This window comes from Canis aureus, chromosome 35 (assembly GCF_053574225.1).
Source record: "Canis aureus isolate CA01 chromosome 35, VMU_Caureus_v.1.0, whole genome shotgun sequence".
Classification (NCBI taxonomy): Eukaryota; Metazoa; Chordata; class Mammalia; order Carnivora; family Canidae; genus Canis; species Canis aureus.
Window position 1 is genome coordinate 31,762,898 of NC_135645.1, and position 21,613 is coordinate 31,784,510.

Genomic DNA, 21,613 nt, shown 5'->3' on the forward strand with positions numbered 1-21,613 from the left:
TCGAATGGAATCGAAAAGAATCGAATCATATCGAATTGAATCGAAAAGAATCGAATCGTATCGAATGGAATCGAAAACAATCGAATCATATCGAATTGAATCGAAAAGAATCGAATGAAGAGAACCGAAAAGAATCGAATCGAATACAATCGAAAAGAATCGTATCGAATCGAATCGAATTGAATCGAAAAAATCGATTCTAATCGAATTGAATTGAATAGAACCGAATCGAACAGTACCGAGTCGAATTGATGATTCGAATCAAATAAAATCGAAAAGAATCTAATTGAAATGAAAAGAATCCAATCGAATCGAATTGAAAAGAATCGAATCGAAAAAATCGAATCGAAAAGAATCGAGTTGAGTTGAATCGAATCGAATCATATCGAATCGAAAAGAATCGAATCGAATCGAATGGAATTGAAAAGAATCGAATCGAACTGAATCGAAAAGAATCGAATCGAACTGAATAGAAAAGAATCGAATCGAAATGTAACAAATTGAATCCAAATGATCGAATCGAATCAAATCGAAAACAATCGAATCGAAACGAAAAGAATCGAATAGAATCGAACTGAAAATAATCGAATCGAATCGAATCGAACAGAATTGAATCGAACGAAAAGAATCTTATCGAATCGAATCGAAAAGAATCGAATCGAATCGAATGGAGAAGAATCAAATCGAACCGAATCGAAAAGAACTGAATCGAAAAGAATCGAATCGAAGAGAATCTAATCGAAATGAAAAGAATCAAATCGAATCCAAAAGAATAGAATCGAAACGAAAAGAGGCGAATCGAATCGAATCGAAAAGAAGCGAATAGAAAAAAATCGAATCGAATCGAATCGAAAAGAATCGAATTGAAAAGAATAGAATCGAAAAATTCGAATCGAATCAAATCGAAATGAATCGAATCGAATTAAATCGGTTGAAAAGATCGAATCAAAAAACATCAAAGAGAATCGAAACGAATCGAAACGAATCGAAACGAATCAAATCGAATTGAAAAGAATCGTATCAAATCAAATCTAAAAGAATCGAATCGAATCGAATCAAAAAGAATGGAATCGAATTGATTCGCATCGAAAAGAATCGATCGAATCGGATTGAATCGAAAAGAATCGAATCGAATCGAATCGAAGAATCGAATCGAATCGAATCGAAATTAATCGAAAAGAATCGAATCGAATCGAATCGAAAAGAATTGAATCAAAGAATATCAAATCGAATTGAAAAGAATTGACTCAAATCGAAAAGAATCGAATCGAAACACAAAGAATCGAATCGAATCGAATTCGAAAGAATCGAATTGAATTGAAATGAGAAGAATCGAATCGAATTGCATCGAATCGAAAATAATTGAATCGAATTGAATAAAAAATAATCAAATCGAGTCGAATGAAAAATACTTGGAATTGAATCGAATCGATAATCGAACCGAATCGAATCAAATCGAGTCGAATCGAAAATAATCGAATCGAATCAAATGGATTCAAAAACAATGAAATCGAATCGAATCGAAAAGAATCGAATTGAATCGAAAAGAATCAAACCAAATCAAAAGGAATCGAAAAGAATTGAATCAAGAAGAATCGAAATGAATTGAATCGAGTAGAATCAAATCGAAGCTAGGGTAAAAGAATCGAATCGAATCAAAAATTATCTAAATCAATCCAATGAAATCCAAAAGAATTGAATCGAATCGAATCGAAAAGAATCGAATCGAAATGTAACAAATGGAATCCAAATGATCGAATCGAATCAAATCGAAAAGAATCGAATCGAAAAGAATCGAATTGAATTGAATCGATTCGAGAAGAATCGAATCGAAAAGAATCGAATCGTATCGAATCGAATCGAATCGAAAAGAATCGAAGAGAATATAATCGAAACCAAAAGAATCGAATCGAATCGAATCAAAAAGAATCGAATCGAAACGACAAGAGGCGAATCGAATCGAATCGAAAAGAATCGAATCGAAACGACAAGAGGCGAATCGAATCGAATCGAAAAGAATCAAATTGAAAAGAATCGAATCGAATTGAAAAGAATCGAATCGAAAAAATCGAATCGAATCGTATCGAATCGAAAAGAATCGAATCGAAAAGAATAGAATCGAATGGAATCGAATCGAAAAGAATCAATCGAATCGAATTGAATAGAAAAGAATCGAATAGATTCGAATCGACACGAATCGAAAAGAGTCGAAACGAATCGAATCGTATCAAAGCGAAAAGAATCGAATCGAATCAAAAAGAATCGAATCGAACTGAATCGAAAAGAATCGAATCGAACAGACCGAAAAGAATCGAATCGAAGAGAATCGTATCGAATCGAATTGAATAGAACCGAAAGAATCGAATCGATTCCAATCGACCTGAATCGAAAAGAATCGAATCGAACAGTATCGAATCTAATTGAAATGAATCGAAAAAAATAAAATAGAAGAGAATCAAATCGAAACGAAAAGAATCGAATCGAATCGAATTGAAAAGAATTGAATCGAATCGAAAAGAATCGAATCGAAATGAAAAGAATCGAATCGAATCGATCGAAATGATCGAAATGAAAAGTATCGAGTTGAATCGAATCAAATCGAAAAGAATCAAATCGAATCGTATCGAATCAAAAAGAATCAAATCAAATCGAATCGAAAAGAATAGAATCGTATTTCATTGAATCAAAAAGAATTGAATCGAAAAGAATCGAGGCGAATCAAAACGAATCGAATCAAATCGAAAAGAACCGTATCAATTTGAATCGAAAATAATCGGATCGGATCTTATATACTTGAATCAAAAAGAATCGAGTCGATTCAAATCAAAAAAATCAAACCGAATAGAAAAGAATCGAATCGAAAAGAAAAGAATCGATTCAAATCGAAAACCGAAAGGAATCAAAACGATTCGAATGGATACGAAACGAATCGAATCGAAAATAATAGAATCGGATCGCACCGAATCGAAATGAAAATAATCAAATGGAATCGAATTGAAAATAACCGAATCAAATCAAATCGAAAATAATTGAAGCGGGGATCCCTGGGTGGCGCAGCGGTTTAGTGCCTGCCTTTGGCCCAGGGCGCGATCCTGGAGACCCGGGATCAAATCCCACATAGGGCTCCCGGTGCTTGGAGCTTGCTTCTCCCTCTGCCTATGTCTCTGCCTCTCTCTCTCTGTGACTATCATAAATAAATAAAAAATTTAGAAAAAAAAAGAAAATAATCGAAGCGAATCTAATAGAAAATAATCGATTCGCATTGAATCGAATCGAAAAACATCGAAATGAATTGAATTGAAAATAATGAAATCGAATGGAAAATAATCGAATCGAAAGTAATCTTACCGAATCGAAAATAATCGAATCGAATCGAATCGAAAATAATTGAACCGAGTCGATCGAATTGAGTTGAAAATAATCGAATCGAACCGAATTGAATCGAAAATAATCGAATCGAATCGAATAGAAAAGAATCGAATGGAATCGAAAAGAATCGAATCATATCGAATTGAATCGAAAAGAATCGAATCGTATCGAATGGAATCGAAAACAATCGAATCATATCGAATTGAATCGAAAAGAATCGAATGAAGAGAACCGAAAAGAATCGAATCGAATACAATCGAAAAGAATCGTATCGAATCGAATCGAATTGAATCAAAAAAATCGATTCTAATCGAATTGAATTGAATAGAACCGAATCGAACAGTACCGAGTCGAATTGATAAGATTCGAATCAAATAAAATCGAAAAGAATCTAATTGAAACGAAAAGAATCCAATCGAATCGAATTGAAAGGAATCGAATCGAAAAAATCGAATCGAAAAGAATCGAGTTGAGTTGAATCGAATCGAATCATATCGAATCGAAAAGAATCGAATCGAATCGAATGGAATTGAAAAGAATCGAATCGAACTGAATCGAAAAGAATCGAATCGAACTGAATAGAAAAGAATCGAATCGAAATGTAACAAATTGAATCCAAATGATCGAATCGAATCAAATCGAAAACAATCGAATCGAAACGAAAAGAATCGAATAGAATCGAACTGAAAATAATCGAATCGAATCGAATCGAACAGAATTGAATCGAACGAAAAGAATCTTATCGAATCGAATCGAAAAGAATCGAATCGAATCGAATGGAGAAGAATCAAATCGAACCGAATCGAAAAGAACTGAATCGAAAAGAATCGAATCGAAGAGAATCTAATCGAAACGAAAAGAATCAAATCGAATCCAAAAGAATAGAATCGAAACGAAAAGAGGCGAATCGAATCGAATCGAAAAGAAGCGAATAGAAAAAAATCGAATCGAATCGAATCGAAAAGAATCGAATTGAAAAGAATAGAATCGAAAAATTCGAATCGAATCAAATCGAAATGAATCGAATCGAATTAAATCGGTTGAAAAGATCGAATCAAAAAACATCAAAGAGAATCGAAACGAATCGAAACGAATCGAAACGAATCAAATCGAATTGAAAAGAATCGTATCAAATCAAATCTAAAAGAATCGAATCGAATCGAATCAAAAAGAATGGAATCGAATTGATTCGCATCGAAAAGAATCGATCGAATCGGATTGAATCGAAAAGAATCGAATCGAATCGAAGAATCGAATCGAATCGAATCGAAATTAATCGAAAAGAATCGAATCGAATCGAATCGAAAAGAATTGAATCGAAGAATATCAAATCGAATTGAAAAGAATTGACTCAAATCGAAAAGAATCGAATCGAAACACAAAGAATCGAATCGAATCGAATTCGAAAGAATCGAATTGAATTGAAATGAGAAGAATCGAATCGAATTGCATCGAATCGAAAATAATTGAATCGAATTGAATAAAAAATAATCAAATCGAGTCGAATGAAAAATACTTGGAATTGAATCGAATCGATAATCGAACCGAATCGAATCAAATCGAGTCGAATCGAAAATAATCGAATCGAATCAAATGGATTCAAAAACAATGAAATCGAATCGAATCGAAAAGAATCGAATTGAATCGAAAAGAATCAAACCGAATCAAAAGGAATCGAAAAGAATTGAATCAAGAAGAATCGAAATGAATTGAATCGAGTAGAATCAAATCGAAGCTAGGGTAAAAGAATCGAATCGAATCAAAAATTATCTAAATCAATCCAATGAAATCCAAAAGAATTGAATCGAATCGAATCGAAAAGAATCGAATCGAAATGTAACAAATGGAATCCAAATGATCGAATCGAATCAAATCGAAAAGAATCGAATCGAAAAGAATCGAATTGAATTGAATCGATTCGAGAAGAATCGAATCGAAAAGAATCGAATCGTATCGAATCGAATCGAATCGAAAAGAATCGAATCGAAGAGAATATAATCGAAACGAAAAGAATCGAATCGAATCGAATCAAAAAGAATCGAATCGAAACGACAAGAGGCGAATCGAATCGAATCGAAAAGAATCGAATCGAAACGACAAGAGGCGAATCGAATCGAATCGAAAAGAATCAAATTGAAAAGAATCGAATCGAATTGAAAAGAATCGAATCGAAAAAATCGAATCGAATCGTATCGAATCGAAAAGAATCGAATCGAAAAGAATAGAATCGAATGGAATCGAATCGAAAAGAATCAATCGAATCGAATTGAATAGAAAAGAATCGAATAGATTCGAATCGACACGAATCGAAAAGAGTCGAAACGAATCGAATCGTATCAAAGCGAAAAGAATCGAATCGAATCAAAAAGAATCGAATCGAATCGAACTGAATCGAAAAGAATCGAATCGAACAGACCGAAAAGAATCGAATCGAAGAGAATCGTATCGAATCGAATTGAATAGAACCGAAAGAATCGAATCGATTCCAATCGACCTGAATCGAAAAGAATCGAATCGAACAGTATCGAATCTAATTGAAATGAATCGAAAAAAATAAAATAGAAGAGAATCAAATCGAAACGAAAAGAATCGAATCGAATCGAATTGAAAAGAATTGAATCGAATCGAAAAGAATCGAATCGAAATGAAAAGAATCGAATCGAATCGATCGAAATGATCGAATTGAAAAGTATCGAGTTGAATCGAATCAAATCGAAAAGAATCAAATCGAATCGTATCGAATCAAAAAGAATCAAATCAAATCGAATCGAAAAGAATAGAATCGTATTTCATTGAATCAAAAAGAATTGAATCGAAAAGAATCGAGGCGAATCAAAACGAATCGAATCAAATCGAAAAGAACCGTATCAATTTGAATCGAAAATAATCGGATCGGATCTTATATACTTGAATCAAAAAGAATCGAGTCGATTCAAATCAAAAAAATCAAACCGAATAGAAAAGAATCGAATCGAAAAGAAAAGAATCGATTCAAATCGAAAACCGAAAGGAATCAAAACGATTCGAATGGATACGAAACGAATCGAATCGAAAATAATAGAATCGGATCGCACCGAATCGAAATGAAAATAATCAAATGGAATCGAATTGAAAATAACCGAATCAAATCAAATCGAAAATAATTGAAGCGGGGATCCCTGGGTGGCGCAGCGGTTTAGTGCCTGCCTTTGGCCCAGGGCGCGATCCTGGAGACCCGGGATCAAATCCCACATAGGGCTCCCGGTGCTTGGAGCTTGCTTCTCCCTCTGCCTATGTCTCTGCCTCTCTCTCTCTGTGACTATCATAAATAAATAAAAAATTTAGAAAAAAAAAGAAAATAATCGAAGCGAATCTAATAGAAAATAATCGATTCGCATTGAATCGAATCGAAAAACATCGAAATGAATTGAATTGAAAATAATGAAATCGAATGGAAAATAATCGAATCGAAAGTAATCTTACCAAATCGAAAATAATCGAATCGAATCGAATCGAAAATAATTGAACCGAGTCGATCGAATTGAGTTGAAAATAATCGAATCGAACCGAATTGAATCGAAAATAATCGAATCGAATCGAATAGAAAAGAATCGAATGGAATCGAAAAGAATCGAATCATATCGAATTGAATCGAAAAGAATCGAATGAAGAGAACCGAAAAGAATCGAATCGAATACAATCGAAAAGAATCGTATCGAATCGAATCGAATTGAATCGAAAAAATCGATTCTAATCGAATTGAATTGAATAGAACCGAATCGAACAGTACCGAGTCGAATTGATAAGATTCGAATCAAATAAAATCGAAAAGAATCTAATTGAAACGAAAAGAATCCAATCGAATCGAATTGAAAGGAATCGAATCGAAAAAATCGAATCGAAAAGAATCGAGTTGAGTTGAATCGAATCGAATCATATCGAATCGAAAAGAATCGAATCGAATCGAATGGAATTGAAAAGAATCGAATCGAACTGAATCGAAAAGAATCGAATCGAACTGAATAGAAAAGAATCGAATCGAAATGTAACAAATTGAATCCAAATGATCGAATCGAATCAAATCGAAAACAATCGAATCGAAACGAAAAGAATCGAATAGAATCGAACTGAAAATAATCGAATCGAATCGAATCGAACAGAATTGAATCGAACGAAAAGAATCTTATCGAATCGAATCGAAAAGAATCGAATCGAATCGAATGGAGAAGAATCAAATCGAACCGAATCGAAAAGAACTGAATCGAAAAGAATCGAATCGAAGAGAATCTAATCGAAAGGAAAAGAATCAAATCGAATCCAAAAGAATAGAATCGAAACGAAAAGAGGCGAATCGAATCGAATCGAAAAGAAGCGAATAGAAAAAAATCGAATCGAATCGAATCGAAAAGAATCGAATTGAAAAGAATAGAATCGAAAAATTCGAATCGAATCAAATCGAAATGAATCGAATCGAATTAAATCGGTTGAAAAGATCGAATCAAAAAACATCAAAGAGAATCGAAACGAATCGAAACGAATCAAATCGAATTGAAAAGAATCGTATCAAATCAAATCTAAAAGAATCGAATCGAATCGAATCAAAAAGAATGGAATCGAATTGATTCGCATCGAAAAGAATCGATCGAATCGGATTGAATCGAAAAGAATCGAATCGAATCGAATCGAATCGAAGAATCGAATCGAATCGAATCGAAATTAATCGAAAAGAATCGAATCGAATCGAATCGAAAAGAATTGAATCGAAGAATATCAAATCGAATTGAAAAGAATTGACTCAAATCGAAAAGAATCGAATCGAAACACAAAGAATCGAATCGAATCGAATTCGAAAGAATCGAATTGAATTGAAATGAGAAGAATCGAATCGAATTGCATCGAATCGAAAATAATTGAATCGAATTGAATAAAAAATAATCAAATCGAGTCGAATGAAAAATACTTGGAATTGAATCGAATCGATAATCGAACCGAATCGAATCAAATCGAGTCGAATCGAAAATAATGGAATCGAATCAAATGGATTCAAAAACAATGAAATCGAATCGAATCGAAAAGAATCGAATTGAATCGAAAAGAATCAAACCGAATCAAAAGGAATCGAAAAGAATTGAATCAAGAAGAATCGAAATGAATTGAATCGAGTAGAATCAAATCGAAGCTAGGGTAAAAGAATCGAATCGAATCAAAAATTATCTAAATCAATCCAATGAAATCCAAAAGAATTGAATCGAATCGAATCGAAAAGAATCGAATCGAAATGTAACAAATGGAATCCAAATGATCGAATCGAATCAAATCGAAAAGAATCGAATCGAAAAGAATCGAATTGAATTGAATCGATTCGAGAAGAATCGAATCGAAAAGAATCGAATCGTATCGAATCGAATCGAATCGAAAAGAATCGAAGAGAATATAATCGAAACGAAAAGAATCGAATCGAATCGAATCAAAAAGAATCGAATCGAAACGACAAGAGGCGAATCGAATCGAATCGAAAAGAATCGAATCGAAACGACAAGAGGCGAATCGAATCGAATCGAAAAGAATCAAATTGAAAAGAATCGAATCGAATTGAAAAGAATCGAATCGAAAAAATCGAATCGAATCGTATCGAATCGAAAAGAATCGAATCGAAAAGAATAGAATCGAATGGAATCGAATCGAAAAGAATCAATCGAATCGAATTGAATAGAAAAGAATCGAATAGATTCGAATCGACACGAATCGAAAAGAGTCGAAACGAATCGAATCGTATCAAAGCGAAAAGAATCGAATCGAATCAAAAAGAATCGAATCGAACTGAATCGAAAAGAATCGAATCGAACAGACCGAAAAGAATCGAATCGAAGAGAATCGTATCGAATCGAATTGAATAGAACCGAAAGAATCGAATCGATTCCAATCGACCTGAATCGAAAAGAATCGAATCGAACAGTATCGAATCGAATTGAAATGAATCGAAAAAAATAAAATAGAAGAGAATCAAATCGAAACGAAAAGAATCGAATCGAATCGAATTGAAAAGAATTGAATCGAATCGAAAAGAATCGAATCGAAATGAAAAGAATCGAATCGAATCGATCGAAATGATCGAATTGAAAAGTATCGAGTTGAATCGAATCAAATCGAAAAGAATCAAATCGAATCGTATCGAATCAAAAAGAATCAAATCAAATCGAATCGAAAAGAATAGAATCGTATTTCATTGAATCAAAAAGAATTGAATCGAAAAGAATCGAGGCGAATCAAAACGAATCGAATCAAATCGAAAAGAACCGTATCAATTTGAATCGAAAATAATCGGATCGGATCTTATATACTTGAATCAAAAAGAATCGAGTCGATTCAAATCAAAAAAATCAAACCGAATAGAAAAGAATCGAATCGAAAAGAAAAGAATCGATTCAAATCGAAAACCGAAAGGAATCAAAACGATTCGAATGGATACGAAACGAATCGAATCGAAAATAATAGAATCGGATCGCACCGAATCGAAATGAAAATAATCAAATGGAATCGAATTGAAAATAACCGAATCAAATCAAATCGAAAATAATTGAAGCGGGGATCCCTGGGTGGCGCAGCGGTTTAGTGCCTGCCTTTGGCCCAGGGCGCGATCCTGGAGACCCGGGATCAAATCCCACATAGGGCTCCCGGTGCTTGGAGCTTGCTTCTCCCTCTGCCTATGTCTCTGCCTCTCTCTCTCTGTGACTATCATAAATAAATAAAAAATTTAGAAAAAAAAAGAAAATAATCGAAGCGAATCTAATAGAAAATAATCGATTCGCATTGAATCGAATCGAAAAACATCGAAATGAATTGAATTGAAAATAATGAAATCGAATGGAAAATAATCGAATCGAAAGTAATCTTACCAAATCGAAAATAATCGAATCGAATCGAATCGAAAATAATTGAACCGAGTCGATCGAATTGAGTTGAAAATAATCGAATCGAACCGAATTGAATCGAAAATAATCGAATCGAATCGAATAGAAAAGAATCGAATGGAATCGAAAAGAATCGAATCATATCGAATTGAATCGAAAAGAATCGAATCGTATCGAATGGAATCGAAAACAATCGAATCATATCGAATTGAATCGAAAAGAATCGAATGAAGAGAACCGAAAAGAATCGAATCGAATACAATCGAAAAGAATCGTATCGAATCGAATCGAATTGAATCGAAAAAATCGATTCTAATCGAATTGAATTGAATAGAACCGAATCGAACAGTACCGAGTCGAATTGATAAGATTCGAATCAAATAAAATCGAAAAGAATCTAATTGAAACGAAAAGAATCCAATCGAATCGAATTGAAAGGAATCGAATCGAAAAAATCGAATCGAAAAGAATCGAGTTGAGTTGAATCGAATCGAATCATATCGAATCGAAAAGAATCGAATCGAATCGAATGGAATTGAAAAGAATCGAATCGAACTGAATCGAAAAGAATCGAATCGAACTGAATAGAAAAGAATCGAATCGAAATGTAACAAATTGAATCCAAATGATCGAATCGAATCAAATCGAAAACAATCGAATCGAAACGAAAAGAATCGAATAGAATCGAACTGAAAATAATCGAATCGAATCGAATCGAACAGAATTGAATCGAACGAAAAGAATCTTATCGAATCGAATCGAAAAGAATCGAATCGAATCGAATGGAGAAGAATCAAATCGAACCGAATCGAAAAGAACTGAATCGAAAAGAATCGAATCGAAGAGAATCTAATCGAAAGGAAAAGAATCAAATCGAATCCAAAAGAATAGAATCGAAACGAAAAGAGGCGAATCGAATCGAATCGAAAAGAAGCGAATAGAAAAAAATCGAATCGAATCGAATCGAAAAGAATCGAATTGAAAAGAATAGAATCGAAAAATTCGAATCGAATCAAATCGAAATGAATCGAATCGAATTAAATCGGTTGAAAAGATCGAATCAAAAAACATCAAAGAGAATCGAAACGAATCGAAACGAATCAAATCGAATTGAAAAGAATCGTATCAAATCAAATCTAAAAGAATCGAATCGAATCGAATCAAAAAGAATGGAATCGAATTGATTCGCATCGAAAAGAATCGATCGAATCGGATTGAATCGAAAAGAATCGAATCGAATCGAATCGAATCGAAGAATCGAATCGAATCGAATCGAAATTAATCGAAAAGAATCGAATCGAATCGAATCGAAAAGAATTGAATCGAAGAATATCAAATCGAATTGAAAAGAATTGACTCAAATCGAAAAGAATCGAATCGAAACACAAAGAATCGAATCGAATCGAATTCGAAAGAATCGAATTGAATTGAAATGAGAAGAATCGAATCGAATTGCATCGAATCGAAAATAATTGAATCGAATTGAATAAAAAATAATCAAATCGAGTCGAATGAAAAATACTTGGAATTGAATCGAATCGATAATCGAACCGAATCGAATCAAATCGAGTCGAATCGAAAATAATGGAATCGAATCAAATGGATTCAAAAACAATGAAATCGAATCGAATCGAAAAGAATCGAATTGAATCGAAAAGAATCAAACCGAATCAAAAGGAATCGAAAAGAATTGAATCAAGAAGAATCGAAATGAATTGAATCGAGTAGAATCAAATCGAAGCTAGGGTAAAAGAATCGAATCGAATCAAAAATTATCTAAATCAATCCAATGAAATCCAAAAGAATTGAATCGAATCGAATCGAAAAGAATCGAATCGAAATGTAACAAATGGAATCCAAATGATCGAATCGAATCAAATCGAAAAGAATCGAATCGAAAAGAATCGAATTGAATTGAATCGATTCGAGAAGAATCGAATCGAAAAGAATCGAATCGTATCGAATCGAATCGAATCGAAAAGAATCGAAGAGAATATAATCGAAACGAAAAGAATCGAATCGAATCGAATCAAAAAGAATCGAATCGAAACGACAAGAGGCGAATCGAATCGAATCGAAAAGAATCGAATCGAAACGACAAGAGGCGAATCGAATCGAATCGAAAAGAATCAAATTGAAAAGAATCGAATCGAATTGAAAAGAATCGAATCGAAAAAATCGAATCGAATCGTATCGAATCGAAAAGAATCGAATCGAAAAGAATAGAATCGAATGGAATCGAATCGAAAAGAATCAATCGAATCGAATTGAATAGAAAAGAATCGAATAGATTCGAATCGACACGAATCGAAAAGAGTCGAAACGAATCGAATCGTATCAAAGCGAAAAGAATCGAATCGAATCAAAAAGAATCGAATCGAACTGAATCGAAAAGAATCGAATCGAACAGACCGAAAAGAATCGAATCGAAGAGAATCGTATCGAATCGAATTGAATAGAACCGAAAGAATCGAATCGATTCCAATCGACCTGAATCGAAAAGAATCGAATCGAACAGTATCGAATCGAATTGAAATGAATCGAAAAAAATAAAATAGAAGAGAATCAAATCGAAACGAAAAGAATCGAATCGAATCGAATTGAAAAGAATTGAATCGAATCGAAAAGAATCGAATCGAAATGAAAAGAATCGAATCGAATCGATCGAAATGATCGAATTGAAAAGTATCGAGTTGAATCGAATCAAATCGAAAAGAATCAAATCGAATCGTATCGAATCAAAAAGAATCAAATCAAATCGAATCGAAAAGAATAGAATCGTATTTCATTGAATCAAAAAGAATTGAATCGAAAAGAATCGAGGCGAATCAAAACGAATCGAATCAAATCGAAAAGAACCGTATCAATTTGAATCGAAAATAATCGGATCGGATCTTATATACTTGAATCAAAAAGAATCGAGTCGATTCAAATCAAAAAAATCAAACCGAATAGAAAAGAATCGAATCGAAAAGAAAAGAATCGATTCAAATCGAAAACCGAAAGGAATCAAAACGATTCGAATGGATACGAAACGAATCGAATCGAAAATAATAGAATCGGATCGCACCGAATCGAAATGAAAATAATCAAATGGAATCGAATTGAAAATAACCGAATCAAATCAAATCGAAAATAATTGAAGCGGGGATCCCTGGGTGGCGCAGCGGTTTAGTGCCTGCCTTTGGCCCAGGGCGCGATCCTGGAGACCCGGGATCAAATCCCACATAGGGCTCCCGGTGCTTGGAGCTTGCTTCTCCCTCTGCCTATGTCTCTGCCTCTCTCTCTCTGTGACTATCATAAATAAATAAAAAATTTAGAAAAAAAAAGAAAATAATCGAAGCGAATCTAATAGAAAATAATCGATTCGCATTGAATCGAATCGAAAAACATCGAAATGAATTGAATTGAAAATAATGAAATCGAATGGAAAATAATCGAATCGAAAGTAATCTTACCGAATCGAAAATAATCGAATCGAATCGAATCGAAAATAATTGAACCGAGTCGGTCGAATTGAGTTGAAAATAATCGAATCGAACCGAATTGAATCGAAAATAATCGAATCGAATCGAATAGAAAAGAATCGAATGGAATCGAAAAGAATCGAATCATATCGAATTGAATCGAAAAGAATCGAATCGTATCGAATGGAATCGAAAACAATCGAATCATATTGAATTGAATCGAAAAGAATCGAATGAAGAGAACCGAAAAGAATCGAATCGAATACAATCGAAAAGAATCGTATCGAATCGAATCGAATTGAATCGAAAAAATCGATTCTAATCGAATTGAATTGAATAGAACCGAATCGAACAGTACCGAGTCGAATTGATGATTCGAATCAAATAAAATCGAAAAGAATCTAATTGAAACGAAAAGAATCCAATCGAATCGAATTGAAAAGAATCGAATCGAAAAAATCGAATCGAAAAGAATCGAGTTGAGTTGAATCGAATCGAATCATATCGAATCGAAAAGAATCGAATCGAATCGAATGGAATTGAAAAGAATCGAATCGAACTGAATCGAAAAGAATCGAATCGAACTGAATAGAAAAGAATCGAATCGAAATGTAACAAATTGAATCCAAATGATCGAATCGAATCAAATCGAAAACAATCGAATCGAAACGAAAAGAATCGAATAGAATCGAACTGAAAATAATCGAATCGAATCGAATCGAACAGAATTGAATCGAACGAAAAGAATCTTATCGAATCGAATCGAAAAGAATCCAATCGAATCGAATGGAGAAGAATCAAATCGAACCGAATCGAAAAGAACTGAATCGAAAAGAATCGAATCGAAGAGAATCTAATCGAAACGAAAAGAATCAAATCGAATCCAAAAGAATAGAATCGAAACGAAGAGGCGAATCGAATCGAATCGAAAAGAAGCGAATAGAAAAAAATCGAATCGAATCGAAAAGAATCGAATTGAAAAGAATAGAATCGAAAAATTCGAATCGAATCAAATCGAAATGAATCGAATCGAATTAAATCGGTTGAAAAGATCGAATCAAAAAACATCAAAGAGAATCGAAACGAATCGAAACGAATCAAATCGAATTGAAAAGAATCGTATCAAATCAAATCTAAAAGAATCGAATCGAATCGAATCAAAAAGAATGGAATCGAATTGATTCGCATCGAAAAGAATCGATCGAATCGGATTGAATCGAAAAGAATCGAATCGAATCGAAGAATCGAATCGAATCGAATCGAAATTAATCGAAAAGAATCGAATCGAATCGAATCGAAAAGAATTGAATCAAAGAATATCAAATCGAATTGAAAAGAATTGACTCAAATCGAAAAGAATCGAATCGAAACACAAAGAATCGAATCGAATCGAATTCGAAAGAATCGAATTGAATTGAAATGAGAAGAATCGAATCGAATTGCATCGAATCGAAAATAATTGAATCGAATTGAATAAAAAATAATCAAATCGAGTCGAATGAAAAATAATTGGAATTGAATCGAATCGATGATCGAACCGAATCGAATCAAATCGAGTCGAATCGAAAATAATCGAATCGAATCAAATGGATTCAAAAACAATGAAATCGAATCGAATCGAAAAGAATCGAATTGAATCGAAAAGAATCAAACCGAATCAAAAGGAATCGAAAAGAATTGAATCAAGAAGAATCGAAATGAATTGAATCGAGTAGAATCAAATCGAAGCTAGGGTAAAAGAATCGAATCGAATCAAAAATTATCTAAATCAATCCAATGAAATCCAAAAGAATTGAATCGAATCGAATCGAAAAGAATCGAATCGAAATGTAACAAATGGAATCCAAATGATCGAATCGAATCAAATCGAAAAGAATCGAATCAAAAGAATCGAATTGAATTGAATCGATTCGAGAAGAATCGAATCGAAAAGAATCGAATCGTATCGAATCGAATCGAATCGAAAAGAATCGAATCGAAGAGAATATAATCGAAACGAAAAGAATCGAATCGAATCGAATCAAAAAGAATCGAATCGAAACGACAAGAGGCGAATCGAATCGAATCGAAAAGAATCGAATCGAAACGACAAGAGGCGAATCGAATCGAATCGAAAAGAATCAAATTGAAAAGAATCGAATCGAATTGAAAAGAATCGAATCGAAAAAATCGAATCGAATCGTATCGAATCGAAAAGAATCGAATCGAAAAGAATAGAATCGAATGGAATCGAATCGAAAAGAATCAATCGAATCGAATTGAATAGAAAAGAATCGAATAGATTCGAATCGACACGAATCGAAAAGAGTCGAAACGAATCGAATCGTATCAAAGCGAAAAGAATCGAATCGAATCAAAAAGAATCGAATCGAACTGAATCGAAAAGAATCGAATCGAACAGACCGAAAAGAATCGAATCGAAGAGAATCGTATCGAATCGAATTGAATAGAACCGAAAGAATCGAATCGATTCCAATCGACCTGAATCGAAAAGAATCGAATCGAACAGTATCGAATCGAATTGAAATGAATCGAAAAAAATAAAATAGAAGAGAATCAAATCGAAACGAAAAGAATCGAATCGAATCGAATTGAAAAGAATTGAATCGAATCGAAAAGAATCGAATCGAAATGAAAAGAATCGAATCGAATCGATCGAAATGATCGAATTGAAAAGTATCGAGTTGAATCGAATCAAATCGAAAAGAATCAAATCGAATCGTATCGAATCAAAAAGAATCAAATCAAATCGAATCGAAAAGAATAGAATCGTATTTCATTGAATCAAAAAGAATTGAATCGAAAAGAATCGAGGCGAATCAAAACGAATCGAATCAAATCGAAAAGAACCGTATCAATTTGAATCGAAAATAATCGGATCGGATCTTATATACTTGAATCAAAAAGAATCGAGTCGATTCAAATCAAAAAAATCAAACCGAATAGAAAAGAATCGAATCGAAAAGAAAAGAATCGATTCAAATCGAAAACCGAAAGGAATCAAAACGATTCGAATGGATACGAAACGAATCGAATCGAAAATAATAGAATCGGATCGCACCGAATCGAAATGAAAATAATCAAATGGAATCGAATTGAAAATAACCGAATCAAATCAAATCGAAAATATTTGAAGCGGGGATCCCTGGGTGGCGCAGCGGTTTAGTGCCTGCCTTTGGCCCAGGGCGCGATCCTGGAGACCCGGGATCAAATCCCACATAGGGCTCCCGGTGCTTGGAGCTTGCTTCTCCCTCTGCCTATGTCTCTGCCTCTCTCTCTCTGTGACTATCATAAATAAATAAAAAATTTAGAAAAAAAAAGAAAATAATCGAAGCGAATCTAATAGAAAATAATCGATTCGCATTGAATCGAATCGAAAAACATCGAAATGAATTGAATTGAAAATAATGAAATCGAATGGAAAATAATCGAATCGAAAGTAATCTTACCGAATCGAAAATAATCGAATCGAATCGAATCGAAAATAATTGAACCGAGTCGATCGAATTGAGTTGAAAATAATCGAATCGAACCGAATTGAATCGAAAATAATCGAATCGAATCGAATAGAAAAGAATCGAATGGAATCGAAAAGAATCGAATCATATCGAATTGAATCGAAAAGAATCGAATCGTATCGAATGGAATCGAAAACAATCGAATCATATTGAATTGAATCGAAAAGAATCGAATGAAGAGAACCGAAAAGAATCGAATCGAATACAATCGAAAAGAATCGTATCGAATCGAATCGAATTGAATCGAAAAAATCGATTCTAATCGAATTGAATTGAATAGAACCGAATCGAACAGTACCGAGTCGAATTGATGATTCGAATCAAATAAAATCGAAAAGAATCTAATTGAAACGAAAAGAATCCAATCGAATCGAATTGAAAAGAATCGAATCGAAAAAATCGAATCGAAAAGAATCGAGTTGAGTTGAATCGAATCGAATCATATCGAATCGAAAAGAATCGAATCGAATCGAATGGAATTGAAAAGAATCGAATCGAACTGAATCGAAAAGAATCGAATCGAACTGAATAGAAAAGAATCGAATCGAAATGTAACAAATTGAATCCAAATGATCGAATCGAATCAAATCGAAAACAATCGAATCGAAACGAAAAGAATCGAATAGAATCGAACTGAAAATAATCGAATCGAATCGAATCGAACAGAATTGAATCGAACGAAAAGAATCTTATCGAATCGAATCGAAAAGAATCCAATCGAATCGAATGGAGAAGAATCAAATCGAACCGAATCGAAAAGAACTGAATCGAAAAGAATCGAATCGAAGAGAATCTAATCGAAACGAAAAGAATCAAATCGAATCCAAAAGAATAGAATCGAAACGAAGAGGCGAATCGAATCGAATCGAAAAGAAGCGAATAGAAAAAAATCGAATCGAATCGAAAAGAATCGAATTGAAAAGAATAGAATCGAAAAATTCGAATCGAATCAAATCGAAATGAATCGAATCGAATTAAATCGGTTGAAAAGATCGAATCAAAAAACATCAAAGAGAATCGAAACGAATCGAAACGAATCAAATCGAATTGAAAAGAATCGTATCAAATCAAATCTAAAAGAATCGAATCGAATCGAATCAAAAAGAATGGAATCGAATTGATTCGCATCGAAAAGAATCGATCGAATCGGATTGAATCGAAAAGAATCGAATCGAATCGAAGAATCGAATCGAATCGAATCGAAATTAATCGAAAAGAATCGAATCGAATCGAATCGAAAAGAATTGAATCAAAGAATATCAAATTGAATTGAAAAGAATTGACTCAAATCGAAAAGAATCGAATCGAAACACAAAGAATCGAATCGAATCGAATTCGAAAGAATCGAATTGAATTGAAATGAGAAGAATCGAATCGAATTGCATCGAATCGAAAATAATTGAATCGAATTGAATAAAAAATAATCAAATCGAGTCGAATGAAAAATAATTGGAATTGAATCGAATCGATGATCGAACCGAATCGAATCAAATCGAGTCGAATCGAAAATAATCGAATCGAATCAAATGGATTCAAAAACAATGAAATCGAATCGAATCGAAAAGAATCGAATTGAATCGAAAAGAATCAAACCGAATCAAAAGGAATCGAAAAGAATTGAATCAAGAAGAATCGAAATGAATTGAATCGAGTAGAATCAAATCGAAGCTAGGGTAAAAGAATCGAATCGAATCAAAAATTATCTAAATCAATCCAATGAAATCCAAAAGAATTGAATCGAATCGAATCGAAAAGAATCGAATCGAAATGTAACAAATGGAATCCAAATGATCGAATCGAATCAAATCGAAAAGAATCGAATCAAAAGAATCGAATTGAATTGAATCGATTCGAGAAGAATCGAATCGAAAAGAATCGAATCGTATCGAATCGAATCGAATCGAAAAGAATCGAATCGAAGAGAATATAATCGAAACGAAAAGAATCGAATCGAATCGAATCAAAAAGAATCGAATCGAAACGACAAGAGGCGAATCGAATCGAATCGAAAAGAATCGAATCGAAACGACAAGAGGCGAATCGAATCGAATCGAAAAGAATCAAATTGAAAAGAATCGAATCGAATTGAAAAGAATCGAATCGAAAAAATCGAATCGAATCGTATCGAATCGAAAAGAATCGAATCGAAAAGAATAGAATCGAATGGAATCGAATCGAAAAGAATCAATCGAATCGAATTGAATAGAAAAGAATCGAATAGATTCGAATTGACACGAATCGAAAAGAGTCGAAACGAATCGAATCGTATCAAAGCGAAAAGAATCAAAAAGAATCGAATCGAACTGAATCGAAAAGAATCGAATCGAACAGACTGAAAAGAATCGAATCGAAGAGAATCGTATCGAATCGAATTGAATAGAACCGAAAGAATCGAATCGATTCCAATCGACCTGAATCGAAAAGAATCGAATCGAACAGTATCTAATCTAATTGAAATGAATCGAAAAAAATAAAATAGAAGAGAATCAAATCGAAACGAAAAGAATCGAATCGAATCGAATTGAAAAGAATTGAATCGAATCGAAAAGAATCGAATCGAAATGAAAAGAATCGAATCGAATCGATCGAAATGATCGAATTGAAAAGTATCGAGTTGAATCGAATCAAATCGAAAAGAATCAAATCGAATCGTATCGAATCAAAAAGAATCAAATCAAATCGAATCGAAAAGAATAGAATCGTATTTCATTGAATCAAAAAGAATTGAATCGAAAAGAATCGAGGCGAATCAAAACGAATCGAATCAAATCGAAAAGAACCGTATCAATTTGAATCGAAAATAATCGGATCGGATCTTATATACTTGAATCAAAAAGAATCGAGTCGATTCAAATCAAAAAAATCAAACCGAATAGAAAAGAATCGAATCGAAAAGAAAAGAATCGATTCAAATCGAAAACCGAAAGGAATCAAAACGATTCGAATGGATACGAAACGAATCGAATCGAAAATAATAGAATCGGATCGCACCGAATCGAAATGAAAATAATCAAATGGAATCGAATTGAAAATAACCGAATCAAATCAAATCGAAAATATTTGAAGCGGGGATCCCTGGGTGGCGCAGCGGTTTAGTGCCTGCCTTTGGCCCAGGGCGCGATCCTGGAGACCCGGGATCAAATCCCACATAGGGCTCCCGGTGCTTGGAGCTTGCTTCTCCCTCTGCCTATGTCTCTGCCTCTCTCTCTCTGTGACTATCATAAATAAATAAAAAATTTAGAAAAAAAAAGAAAATAATCGAAGCGAATCTAATAGAAAACAATCGATTCGCATTGAATCGAATCGAAAAACATCGAAATGAATTGAATTGAAAATAATGAAATCGAATGGAAAATGATCGAATCGAAAGTAATCTTACCGAATCGAAAATAATCGAATCGAATCGAATCAAAAATAATTGAACCGAGTCGATCGAATTGAGTTGAAAATAATCGAATCGAACCGAATTGAATCGAAAATAATCGAATCGAATCGAATAGAAAAGAATCGAATGGAATCGAAAAGAATCGAATCATATCGAATTGAATCGAAAAGAATCGAATCGTATCGAATGGAATCGAAAACAATCGAATCATATCGAATTGAATCGAAAAGAATCGAATGAAGAGAACCGAAAAGAATCGAATCGAATACAATCGAAAAGAATCGTATCGAATCGAATCGAATTGAATCGAAAAAATCGATTCTAATCGAATTGAATTGAATAGAACCGAATCGAACAGTACCGAGTCGAATTGATAAGATTCGAATCAAATAAATCGAAAAGAATCTAATTGAAACGAAAAGAATCCAATCGAATCGAATTGAAAGGAATCGAATCGAAAAAATCGAATCGAAAAGAATCGAGTTGAGTTGAATCGAATCGAATCATATCGAATCGAAAAGAATCGAATCGAATCGAATGGAATTGAAAAGAATCGAATCGAACTGAATCGAAAAGAATCGAATCGAACTGAATAGAAAAGAATCGAATCGAAATGTAACAAATTGAATCCAAATGATCGAATCGAATCAAATCGAAAACAATCGAATCGAAACGAAAAGAATCGAATAGAATCGAACTGAAAATAATCGAATCGAATCGAATCGAACAGAATTGAATCGAACGAAAAGAATCTTATCGAATCGAATCGAAAAGAATCCAATCGAATCGAATGGAGAAGAATCAAATCGAACCGAATCGAAAAGAACTGAATCGAAAAGAATCGAATCGAAGAGAATCTAATCGAAACGAAAAGAATCAAATCGAATCCAAAAGAATAGAATCGAAACGAAAAGAGGCGAATCGAATCGAATCGAAAAGAAGCGAATAGAAAAAAATCGAATCGAATCGAATCGAAAAGAATCG